The following is a 12,761-nucleotide window of genomic DNA, read 5'->3' as shown; positions in this document are numbered from 1 at the left end:
TACGCTGGAGGGTGTTGAATGCGGACCTGAGGTCGATGAAGAGGATTCAAACAAAGTTGCATGGTGATTCCAGGTGTTGTTGCAGGGGATGAAGGAGACAGGCCACTACATCCTCAGGTCCCCTCTTGACCTTGTAGGCGAAGTGCTAGTGATCAAGCTGTGGACTGACAGCTGACATACTGCTGTTCAGCAGCAGCTTTTCCAGGCACTTCATGATTATTGAGGTCAATACAATTGGCCGATAGGGATTGAGTTCTCAGGAGCGGGATTTCTTTGGCTCTGGTATGATAGGGGATCGTTTCCAGAGGGTGGGAACTGCTGAGTTTGTTAAAGTCCTAAAATTAGTTGAACCCTTTGAACAGTGCAGCAGGAGATCTCAAAGCGGTCTAAAATGGTGAAAAGGCAGATAGATGCCGTTCACCATAGCTAATGAAATTGTCTTTGAAACACATTTCAGTAATGCACACGGAATGTGACCATTTTTAAAAGACGTCCGCTCTAAACAGCAAAGCCCTCGGCACTTGGATACACGGCAAAAATACTTTCAAATGACAAGGTGCAAAGACTCTATATTGTTTGGTGCTAAAGGAAGGTTAGTGATGTCGACATTCTTTGTTCTTTCTTGACTTGATTCGCGCTCATCTGCCTCATCAGCAAAGGTCCATTTCTCCTGGAAAAGCAGGCGGTGTCGTGCGGGGGTTAGTTGTGGCCCCGAGTGGTGAAGGCGATGGACTAGAAAACAAACGCAGTGATGGCAACAAACAATCGGGATAGTTGGATTCCGATTTCATCAAGCCTAATATGTGAACTTTATGGCAAGTTCTGTGAATTGGCCATCACCTGTGCTGACAATGCCGCCCGTTCCCTCAAGGCATTGGTGGTATAGTGGCGAGCAATGCATTCTCTCTAAGGGGTCCTCTGCCTTCTCGGACCGTTCTGTCAGCTCCGCGGGCTTTTCCAGCAACGTATTTCAAACTCGTAAAAACTGCTGCAAGACTTGAATGCAATTTCTTTCGCTTTGTCCCTCCTTCAGTTGTGAACGTGGCTGCTTGCCGAGAAGCTCATCGCGGTCAAACTCGGGCCAAACCGCAGAAGCTTGGGTTTCACGGAGGTCCCTTGTTAAACGGCTTTCGCTCTTTATTCGTCCATCTTCTTCTTGCCTGTATTTACTCCTCTCCATGTTGACTGCAGGGGGCGATTTTAGTCAGGTGCTGAATCGTACCGTGGGAGAAAGGCAGGCAGAGAAAAAATCTTGGGAGGTCACAAGCGCATCACAGCGCTAAAACCACATTGCCTCACTGTGATTGGAACCCCAGGCACTTTGTCCATCAAGGCGCCATATGTAGAAGAACTGCACAGTCGTAAATCCAATGATACTTACCATGTCCCAAAAGCTGTACGGAGAGAGCCAAGTCGTATCATGACACCTCGTGATTCCCTGACCGGGAATCGAACCCGGGCCGCGGCGGTGAGAGCGCCGAATCCTAGCCACTAGACCATCAGGGAGCCCTTGGGGTGGAGCTGGAGGACACACAAGTGAATCAAAAATCGTCACCTTCTCTAACGTTTACCTTTTTGTCTCAGTAACTGACTTCTCTAATAAACACGCAATTCCGCTTATTTCTGTTAGCTCTTCTGTGTAACAGCCACTCGGGCCCAGTGTTGGTGTTGTTGGTTGGAAATGTTGCTGCGCCAACTCTTACAGTCTGCGAGGAAGTTGTATATCCAGTGCATGAAAAGTGATTACGCTGGAGGGTGTTGAATGCGGACCTGAGGTCGATGAAGAGGATTCAAACAAAGTTGCATGGTGATTCCAGGTGTTGTTGCAGGGGATGAAGGAGACAGGCCACTACATCCTCAGGTCCCCTCTTGACCTTGTAGGCGAAGTGCTAGTGATCAAGCTGTGGACTGACAGCTGACATACTGCTGTTCAGCAGCAGCTTTTCCAGGCACTTCATGATTATTGAGGTCAATACAATTGGCCGATAGGGATTGAGTTCTCAGGAGCGGGATTTCTTTGGCTCTGGTATGATAGGGGATCGTTTCCAGAGGGTGGGAACTGCTGAGTTTGTTAAAGTCCTAAAATTAGTTGAACCCTTTGAACAGTGCAGCAGGAGATCTCAAAGCGGTCTAAAATGGTGAAAAGGCAGATAGATGCCGTTCACCATAGCTAATGAAATTGTCTTTGAAACACATTTCAGTAATGCACACGGAATGTGACCATTTTTAAAAGACGTCCGCTCTAAACAGCAAAGCCCTCGGCACTTGGATACACGGCAAAAATACTTTCAAATGACAAGGTGCAAAGACTCTATATTGTTTGGTGCTAAAGGAAGGTTAGTGATGTCGACATTCTTTGTTCTTTCTTGACTTGATTCGCGCTCATCTGCCTCATCAGCAAAGGTCCATTTCTCCTGGAAAAGCAGGCGGTGTCGTGCGGGGGTTAGTTGTGGCCCCGAGTGGTGAAGGCGATGGACTAGAAAACAAACGCAGTGATGGCAACAAACAATCGGGATAGTTGGATTCCGATTTCATCAAGCCTAATATGTGAACTTTATGGCAAGTTCTGTGAATTGGCCATCACCTGTGCTGACAATGCCGCCCGTTCCCTCAAGGCATTGGTGGTATAGTGGCGAGCAATGCATTCTCTCTAAGGGGTCCTCTGCCTTCTCCGACCGTTCTGTCAGCTCCGCGGGCTTTTCCAGCAACGTATTTCAAACTCGTAAAAACTGCTGCAAGACTTGAATGCAATTTCTTTCGCTTTGTCCCTCCTTCAGTTGTGAACGTGGCTGCTTGCCGAGAAGCTCATCGCGGTCAAACTCGGGCCAAACCGCAGAAGCTTGGGTTTCACGGAGGTCCCTTGTTAAACGGCTTTCGCTCTTTATTCGTCCATCTTCTTCTTGCCTGTATTTACTCCTCTCCATGTTGACTGCAGGGGGCGATTTTAGTCAGGTGCTGAATCGTACCGTGGGAGAAAGGCAGGCAGAGAAAAAATCTTGGGAGGTCACAAGCGCATCACAGCGCTAAAACCACATTGCCTCACTGTGATTGGAACCCCAGGCACTTTGTCCATCGTGTTTGTTGGTGTTTGCTTGCATGGTGATTCCAGGTGTTGTTGCAGGGGATGAAGGAGACAGGCCACTACATCCTCAGGTCCCCTCTTGACCTTGTAGGCGAAGTGCTAGTGATCAAGCTGTGGACTGACAGCTGACATACTGCTGTTCAGCAGCAGCTTTTCCAGGCACTTCATGATTATTGAGGTCAATACAATTGGCCGATAGGGATTGAGTTCTCAGGAGCGGGATTTCTTTGGCTCTGGTATGATAGGGGATCGTTTCCAGAGGGTGGGAACTGCTGAGTTTGTTAAAGTCCTAAAATTAGTTGAACCCTTTGAACAGTGCAGCAGGAGATCTCAAAGCGGTCTAAAATGGTGAAAAGGCAGATAGATGCCGTTCACCATAGCTAATGAAATTGTCTTTGAAACACATTTCAGTAATGCACACGGAATGTGACCATTTTTAAAAGACGTCCGCTCTAAACAGCAAAGCCCTCGGCACTTGGATACACGGCAAAAATACTTTCAAATGACAAGGTGCAAAGACTCTATATTGTTTGGTGCTAAAGGAAGGTTAGTGATGTCGACATTCTTTGTTCTTTCTTGACTTGATTCGCGCTCATCTGCCTCATCAGCAAAGGTCCATTTCTCCTGGAAAAGCAGGCGGTGTCGTGCGGGGGTTAGTTGTGGCCCCGAGTGGTGAAGGCGATGGACTAGAAAACAAACGCAGTGATGGCAACAAACAATCGGGATAGTTGGATTCCGATTTCATCAAGCCTAATATGTGAACTTTATGGCAAGTTCTGTGAATTGGCCATCACCTGTGCTGACAATGCCGCCCGTTCCCTCAAGGCATTGGTGGTATAGTGGCGAGCAATGCATTCTCTCTAAGGGGTCCTCTGCCTTCTCGACCGTTCTGTCAGCTCCGCGGGCTTTTCCAGCAACGTATTTCAAACTCGTAAAAACTGCTGCAAGACTTGAATGCAATTTCTTTCGCTTTGTCCCTCCTTCAGTTGTGAACGTGGCTGCTTGCCGAGAAGCTCATCGCGGTCAAACTCGGGCCAAACCGCAGAAGCTTGGGTTTCACGGAGGTCCCTTGTTAAACGGCTTTCGCTCTTTATTCGTCCATCTTCTTCTTGCCTGTATTTACTCCTCTCCATGTTGACTGCAGGGGGCGATTTTAGTCAGGTGCTGAATCGTACCGTGGGAGAAAGGCAGGCAGAGAAAAATCTTGGGAGGTCACAAGCGCATCACAGCGCTAAAACCACATTGCCTCACTGTGATTGGAACCCCAGGCACTTTGTCCATCAAGGCGCCATATGTAGAAGAACTGCACAGTCGTAAATCCAATGATACTTACCATGTCCCAAAAGCTGTACGGAGAGAGCCAAGTCGTATCATGACACCTCGTGATTCCCTGACCGGGAATCGAACCCGGGCCGCGGCGGTGAGAGCGCCGAATCCTAGCCACTAGACCATCAGGGAGCCCTTGGGGTGGAGCTGGAGGACACACAAGTGAATCAAAATCGTCACCTTCTCTAACGTTTACCTTTTTTGTCTCAGTAACTGACTTCTCTAATAAACACGCAATTCCGCTTATTTCTGTTAGCTCTTCTGTGTAACAGCCACTCGGGCCCAGTGTTGGTGTTGTTGGTTGGAAATGTTGCTGCGCCAACTCTTACAGTCTGCGAGGAAGTTGTATATCCAGTGCATGAAAAGTGATTACGCTGGAGGGTGTTGAATGCGGACCTGAGGTCGATGAAGAGGATTCAAACAAAGTTGCATGGTGATTCCAGGTGTTGTTGCAGGGGATGAAGGAGACAGGCCACTACATCCTCAGGTCCCCTCTTGACCTTGTAGGCGAAGTGCTAGTGATCAAGCTGTGGACTGACAGCTGACATACTGCTGTTCAGCAGCAGCTTTTCCAGGCACTTCATGATTATTGAGGTCAATACAATTGGCCGATAGGGATTGAGTTCTCAGGAGCGGGATTTCTTTGGCTCTGGTATGATAGGGGATCGTTTCCAGAGGGTGGGAACTGCTGAGTTTGTTAAAGTCCTAAAATTAGTTGAACCCTTTGAACAGTGCAGCAGGAGATCTCAAAGCGGTCTAAAATGGTGAAAAGGCAGATAGATGCCGTTCACCATAGCTAATGAAATTGTCTTTGAAACACATTTCAGTAATGCACACGGAATGTGACCATTTTTAAAAGACGTCCGCTCTAAACAGCAAAGCCCTCGGCACTTGGATACACGGCAAAAATACTTTCAAATGACAAGGTGCAAAGACTCTATATTGTTTGGTGCTAAAGGAAGGTTAGTGATGTCGACATTCTTTGTTCTTTCTTGACTTGATTCGCGCTCATCTGCCTCATCAGCAAAGGTCCATTTCTCCTGGAAAAGCAGGCGGTGTCGTGCGGGGGTTAGTTGTGGCCCCGAGTGGTGAAGGCGATGGACTAGAAAACAAACGCAGTGATGGCAACAAACAATCGGGATAGTTGGATTCCGATTTCATCAAGCCTAATATGTGAACTTTATGGCAAGTTCTGTGAATTGGCCATCACCTGTGCTGACAATGCCGCCCGTTCCCTCAAGGCATTGGTGGTATAGTGGCGAGCAATGCATTCTCTCTAAGGGGTCCTCTGCCTTCTCGACCGTTCTGTCAGCTCCGCGGGCTTTTCCAGCAACGTATTTCAAACTCGTAAAAACTGCTGCAAGACTTGAATGCAATTTCTTTCGCTTTGTCCCTCCTTCAGTTGTGAACGTGGCTGCTTGCCGAGAAGCTCATCGCGGTCAAACTCGGGCCAAACCGCAGAAGCTTGGGTTTCACGGAGGTCCCTTGTTAAACGGCTTTCGCTCTTTATTCGTCCATCTTCTTCTTGCCTGTATTTACTCCTCTCCATGTTGACTGCAGGGGGCGATTTTAGTCAGGTGCTGAATCGTACCGTGGGAGAAAGGCAGGCAGAGAAAAAATCTTGGGAGGTCACAAGCGCATCACAGCGCTAAAACCACATTGCCTCACTGTGATTGGAACCCCAGGCACTTTGTCCATCAAGGCGCCATATGTAGAAGAACTGCACAGTCGTAAATCCAATGATACTTACCGTGTCCCAAAAGCTGTACGGAGAGAGCCAAGTCGTATCATGACACCTCGTGATTCCCTGACCGGGAATCGAACCCGGGCCGCGGCGGTGAGAGCGCCGAATCCTAGCCACTAGACCATCAGGGAGCCCTTGGGGTGGAGCTGGAGGACACACAAGTGAATCAAAAATCGTCACCTTCTCTAACGTTTACCTTTTTTGTCTCAGTAACTGACTTCTCTAATAAACACGCAATTCCGCTTATTTCTGTTAGCTCTTCTGTGTAACAGCCACTCGGGCCCAGTGTTGGTGTTGTTGGTTGGAAATGTTGCTGCGCCAACTCTTACAGTCTGCGAGGAAGTTGTATATCCAGTGCATGAAAAGTGATTACGCTGGAGGGTGTTGAATGCGGACCTGAGGTCGATGAAGAGGATTCAAACAAAGTTGCATGGTGATTCCAGGTGTTGTTGCAGGGGATGAAGGAGACAGGCCACTACATCCTCAGGTCCCCTCTTGACCTTGTAGGCGAAGTGCTAGTGATCAAGCTGTGGACTGACAGCTGACATACTGCTGTTCAGCAGCAGCTTTTCCAGGCACTTCATGATTATTGAGGTCAATACAATTGGCCGATAGGGATTGAGTTCTCAGGAGCGGGATTTCTTTGGCTCTGGTATGATAGGGGATCGTTTCCAGAGGGTGGGAACTGCTGAGTTTGTTAAAGTCCTAAAATTAGTTGAACCCTTTGAACAGTGCAGCAGGAGATCTCAAAGCGGTCTAAAATGGTGAAAAGGCAGATAGATGCCGTTCACCATAGCTAATGAAATTGTCTTTGAAACACATTTCAGTAATGCACACGGAATGTGACCATTTTTAAAAGACGTCCGCTCTAAACAGCAAAGCCCTCGGCACTTGGATACACGGCAAAAATACTTTCAAATGACAAGGTGCAAAGACTCTATATTGTTTGGTGCTAAAGGAAGGTTAGTGATGTCGACATTCTTTGTTCTTTCTTGACTTGATTCGCGCTCATCTGCCTCATCAGCAAAGGTCCATTTCTCCTGGAAAAGCAGGCGGTGTCGTGCGGGGGTTAGTTGTGGCCCCGAGTGGTGAAGGCGATGGACTAGAAAACAAACGCAGTGATGGCAACAAACAATCGGGATAGTTGGATTCCGATTTCATCAAGCCTAATATGTGAACTTTATGGCAAGTTCTGTGAATTGGCCATCACCTGTGCTGACAATGCCGCCCGTTCCCTCAAGGCATTGGTGGTATAGTGGCGAGCAATGCATTCTCTCTAAGGGGTCCTCTGCCTTCTCGGACCGTTCTGTCAGCTCCGCGGGCTTTTCCAGCAACGTATTTCAAACTCGTAAAAACTGCTGCAAGACTTGAATGCAATTTCTTTCGCTTTGTCCCTCCTTCAGTTGTGAACGTGGCTGCTTGCCGAGAAGCTCATCGCGGTCAAACTCGGGCCAAACCGCAGAAGCTTGGGTTTCACGGAGGTCCCTTGTTAAACGGCTTTCGCTCTTTATTCGTCCATCTTCTTCTTGCCTGTATTTACTCCTCTCCATGTTGACTGCAGGGGGCGATTTTAGTCAGGTGCTGAATCGTACCGTGGGAGAAAGGCAGGCAGAGAAAAAATCTTGGGAGGTCACAAGCGCATCACAGCGCTAAAACCACATTGCCTCACTGTGATTGGAACCCCAGGCACTTTGTCCATCAAGGCGCCATATGTAGAAGAACTGCACAGTCGTAAATCCAATGATACTTACCGTGTCCCAAAAGCTGTACGGAGAGAGCCAAGTCGTATCATGACACCTCGTGATTCCCTGACCGGGAATCGAACCCGGGCCGCGGCGGTGAGAGCGCCGAATCCTAGCCACTAGACCATCAGGGAGCCCTTGGGGTGGAGCTGGAGGACACACAAGTGAATCAAAATCGTCACCTTCTCTAACGTTTACCTTTTTTGTCTCAGTAACTGACTTCTCTAATAAACACGCAATTCCGCTTATTTCTGTTAGCTCTTCTGTGTAACAGCCACTCGGGCCCAGTGTTGGGTTGATGGTTGGAAATGTTGCTGCGCCAACTCTTACAGTCTGCGGTCTGTCAGCGAGGAAGTTGTATATCCAGTGCATGAAAAGTGATTACGCTGGAGGGTGTTGAATGCGGACCTGAGGTCGATGAAGAGGATTCAAACAAAGTTGCATGGTGATTCCAGGTGTTGTTGCAGGGGATGAAGGAGACAGGCCACTACATCCTCAGGTCCCCTCTTGACCTTGTAGGCGAAGTGCTAGTGATCAAGCTGTGGACTGACAGCTGACATACTGCTGTTCAGCAGCAGCTTTTCCAGGCACTTCATGATTATTGAGGTCATACAATTGGCCGATAGGGATTGAGTTCTCAGGAGCGGGATTTCTTTGGCTCTGGTATGATAGGGGATCGTTTCCAGAGGGTGGGAACTGCTGAGTTTGTTAAAGTCCTAAAATTAGTTGAACCCTTGAACAGTGCAGCAGGAGATCTCAAAGCGGTCTAAAATGGTGAAAAGGCAGATAGATGCCGTTCACCATAGCTAATGAAATTGTCTTTGAAACACATTTCAGTAATGCACACGGAATGTGACCATTTTTAAAAGACGTCCGCTCTAAACAGCAAAGCCCTCGGCACTTGGATACACGGCAAAAATACTTTCAAATGACAAGGTGCAAAGACTCTATATTGTTTGGTGCTAAAGGAAGGTTAGTGATGTCGACATTCTTTGTTCTTTCTTGACTTGATTCGCGATCATCTGCCTTATCAGCAAAGGTCCATTTCTCCTGGAAAAGCAGGCGGTGTCGTGCGGGGGTTAGTTGTGGCCCCGAGTGGTGAAGGCGATGGACTAGAAAACAAACGCAGTGATGGCAACAAACAATCGGGATAGTTGGATTCCGATTTCATCAAGCCTAATATGTGAACTTTATGGCAAGTTCTGTGAATTGGCCATCACCTGTGCTGACAATGCCGCCCGTTCCCTCAAGGCATTGGTGGTATAGTGGCGAGCAATGCATTCTCTCTAAGGGGTCCTCTGCCTTCTCGGACCGTTCTGTCAGCTCCGCGGGCTTTTCCAGCAACGTATTTCAAACTCGTAAAAACTGCTGCAAGACTTGAATGCAATTTCTTTCGCTTTGTCCCTCCTTCAGTTGTGAACGTGGCTGCTTGCCGAGAAGCTCATCGCGGTCAAACTCGGGCCAAACCGCAGAAGCTTGGGTTTCACGGAGGTCCCTTGTTAAACGGCTTTCGCTCTTTATTCGTCCATCTTCTTCTTGCCTGTATTTACTCCTCTCCATGTTGACTGCAGGGGCGATTTTAGTCAGGTGCTGAATCGTACCGTGGGAGAAAGGCAGGCAGAGAAAAAATCTTGGGAGGTCACAAGCGCATCACAGCGCTAAAACCACATTGCCTCACTGTGATTGGAACCCCAGGCACTTTGTCCATCAAGGCGCCATATGTAGAAGAACTGCACAGTCGTAAATCCAATGATACTTACCGTGTCCCAAAAGCTGTACGGAGAAGCCAAGTCGTATCATGACCTCGTGATTCCCTGACCGGGAATCGAACCCGGCCGCGGCGGTGAGAGCGCCGAATCCTAGCCACTAGACCATCAGGGAGCCCTTGGGGTGGAGCTAGGACACACAAGTGAATCAAAAATCGTCACCTTCTCTAACGTTTACCTTTTTTGTCTCAGTAACTGACTTCTCTAATAAACACGCAATTCCGCTTATTTCTGTTAGCTCTTCTGTGTAACAGCCACTCGGGCCCAGTGTTGGTGTTGATGGTTGGAAATGTTGCTGCGCCAACTCTTACAGTCTGCGGTCTGTCAGCGAGGAAGTTGTATATCCAGTGCATGAAAAGTGATTACGCTGGAGGTGTTGAATGCGGACCTGAGGTCGATGAAGAGGATTCAAACAAAGTTGCATGGTGATTCCAGGTGTTGTTGCAGGGATGAAGGAGACAGGCCACTACATCCTCAGGTCCCCTCTTGACCTTGTAGGCGAAGTGCTAGTGATCAAGCTGTGGACTGACAGCTGACATACTGCTGTTCAGCAGCAGCTTTTCCAGGCACTTCATGATTATTGAGGTCAATACAATTGGCCGATAGGGATTGAGTTCTCAGGAGCGGGATTTCTTTGGCTCTGGTATGATAGGGGATCGTTTCCAGAGGGTGGAACTGCTGAGTTTGTTAAAGTCCTAAAATTAGTTGACCCTTTGAACAGTGCAGCAGGAGATCTCAAAGCGGTCTAAATGGTGAAAAGGCAGATAGATGCCGTTCACCATAGCTAATGAAATTGTCTTTGAAACACATTTCAGTAATGCACACGGAATGTGACCATTTTTAAAGACGTCCGCTCTAAACAGCAAGCCCTCGCACTTGGATACACGGCAAAAATACTTTCAAATGACAAGGTGCAAAGACTCTATATTGTTTGGTGCTAAAGGAAGGTTAGTGATGTCGACATTCTTTGTTCTTTCTTGACTTGATTCGCGATCATCTGCCTTATCAGCAAAGGTCCATTTCTCCTGGAAAAGCAGGCGGTGTCGTGCGGGGGTTAGTTGTGGCCCCGAGTGGTGAAGGCGATGGACTAGAAACAAACGCAGTGATGGCAACAAACAATCGGGATAGTTGGATTCCGATTTCATCAAGCCTAATATGTGAACTTTATGGCAAGTTCTGTGAATTGGCCATCACCTGTGCTGACAATGCCGCCCGTTCCCTCAAGGCATTGGTGGTATAGTGGCGAGCAATGCATTCTCTCTAAGGGGTCCTCTGCCTTCTCGGACCGTTCTGTCAGCTCCGCGGGCTTTTCCAGCAACGTATTTCAAACTCGTAAAAACTGCTGCAAGACTTGAATGCAATTTCTTTCGCTTTGTCCCTCCTTCAGTTGTGAACGTGGCTGCTTGCCGAGAAGCTCATCGCGGTCAAACTCGGGCCAAACCGCAGAAGCTTGGGTTTCACGGAGGTCCCTTGTTAACGGCTTTCGCTCTTTATTCGTCCATCTTCTTCTTGCCTGTATTTACTCCTCTCCATGTTGACTGCAGGGGGCGATTTTAGTCAGGTGCTGAATCGTACCGTGGGAAAAGGCAGGCAGAGAAAAATCTTGGGAGGTCACAAGCGCATCACAGCGCTAAAACCACATTGCCTCACTGTGATTGGAACCCCAGGCACTTTGTCCATCAAGGCGCCATATGTAGAAGAACTGCACAGTCGTAAATCCAATGATACTTACCGTGTCCCAAAAGCTGTACGGAGAGAGCCAAGTCGTATCATGACACCTCGTGATTCCCTGACCGGGAATCGAACCCAGGCCGCGGCGGTGAGAGCGGACTGTGGACTGACAGCTGACATACTGCTGTTCAGCAGCAGCTTTTCCAGGCACTTCATGATTATTGAGGTCAATACAATTGGCCGATAGGGATTGAGTTCTCAGGAGCGGGATTTCTTTGGCTCTGGTATGATAGGGGATCGTTTCCAGAGGGTGGGACTGCTGAGTTTGTTAAAGTCCTAATTAGTTGACCCTTTGAACATGCAGCAGGAGATCTCAAACGGTCTAAAATGGTGAAAAGGCAGATAGATGCCGTTCACCATAGCTAATGAAATTGTCTTTGAAACACATTCAGTAATGCACACGGAATGTGACCATTTTTAAAAGACGTCCGCTCTAAACAGCAAAGCCCTCGGCACTTGGATACACGGCAAAAATACTTTCAAATGACAGGTGCAAAGACTCTAGATATTGTTTGGTGCTAAAGGAAGGTTAGTGATGTCGACATTCTTGTTCTTTCTTGACTTGATTCGCGCTCATCTGCCTCATCAGCAAAGGTCCATTTCTCCTGGAAAGCGGCGGTGTCGTGCGGGGGTTAGTTGTGCCCCGAGTGGTGAAGGCGATGGACTAGAAACAACGCAGTGATGGCAACAAACAATCGGGATAGTTGGATTCCGATTTCATCAAGCCTAATATGTGAACTTTATGGCAAGTTCTGTGAATTGGCCATCACCTGTGCTGACAATGCCGCCGTTCCCTCAAGGCATTGGGTGGTATAGTGGCGAGCAATGCATTCTCTCTAAGGGTCCTCTGCCTTCTCGACCGTTCTGTCAGCTCCGCGGGGCTTTTCCAGCAACGTATTTCAAACTCGTAAAACTGCTGCAAGACTTAAGCATTTCTTTCGCTTTGTCCCTCCTTCAGTTGTGAACGTGGCTGCTTGCCGAGAAGCTCATGCGCGGTCAAACTCGGGCCAAACCGCAGAAGCTTGGGTTTCACGGAGGTCCCTTGTTAAACGGCTTTCGCTCTTATATTCGTCCATCTTCTTCTTGCCTGTATTTACTCCTCTCCATGTTGACTGCAGGGGGCGATTTTAGTCAGGTGCTGAATCGTACCGTGGGAGAAAGGCCAGGCAGAGAAAAAATCTTGGGAGGTCACAAGCGCATCACAGCGCTAAAACCACATTGCCTCACTGTGATTGGAACCCCAGGCACTTTGTCCATCAAGGCGCCATATGTAGAAGAACTGCACAGTCGTAAATCCAATGATACTTACCGTGTCCCAAAGCTGTACGGAGAGAGCCAAGTCGTATCATGACACCTCGTGATTCCCTGAC

At 48.3% G+C, this 12,761-nt stretch overlaps 5 non-coding genes across 5 annotated transcripts; all 5 read right to left on the bottom strand.

Moving 5' to 3' along the window:
- Positions 1–1,434: 1,434 nt before the first annotated feature.
- trnae-cuc lies at positions 1,435–1,506 on the bottom strand. The gene has a single exon. It is a non-coding gene; the product is annotated as a tRNA-Glu (tRNA).
- Positions 1,507–4,468: 2,962 nt separating this feature from the next.
- Positions 4,469–4,540, bottom strand: trnae-cuc. The gene has a single exon. It is a non-coding gene; the product is annotated as a tRNA-Glu (tRNA).
- Positions 4,541–6,211: 1,671 nt separating this feature from the next.
- On the bottom strand, positions 6,212–6,283 carry trnae-cuc. Its single transcript has one exon. It is a non-coding gene; the product is annotated as a tRNA-Glu (tRNA).
- A 1,673-nt stretch (positions 6,284–7,956) lies between these two features.
- Positions 7,957–8,028, bottom strand: trnae-cuc. The gene has a single exon. It is a non-coding gene; the product is annotated as a tRNA-Glu (tRNA).
- Positions 8,029–9,704: 1,676 nt separating this feature from the next.
- Positions 9,705–9,775, bottom strand: trnae-cuc. Its single transcript has one exon. It is a non-coding gene; the product is annotated as a tRNA-Glu (tRNA).
- Positions 9,776–12,761: the final 2,986 nt, after the last annotated feature.

This window comes from Micropterus salmoides, unplaced genomic scaffold (assembly GCF_014851395.1).
Source record: "Micropterus salmoides isolate LMB-PRFRI ecotype aquatic unplaced genomic scaffold, ASM1485139v1 Ms_hic_scaffold_9, whole genome shotgun sequence".
In the NCBI taxonomy this organism is placed as follows: domain Eukaryota; kingdom Metazoa; phylum Chordata; class Actinopteri; order Centrarchiformes; family Centrarchidae; genus Micropterus; species Micropterus salmoides.
The sequence above is the reverse complement of the archived record's forward strand: the minus strand, read 5'-3'. Positions and strand labels throughout refer to the sequence as shown.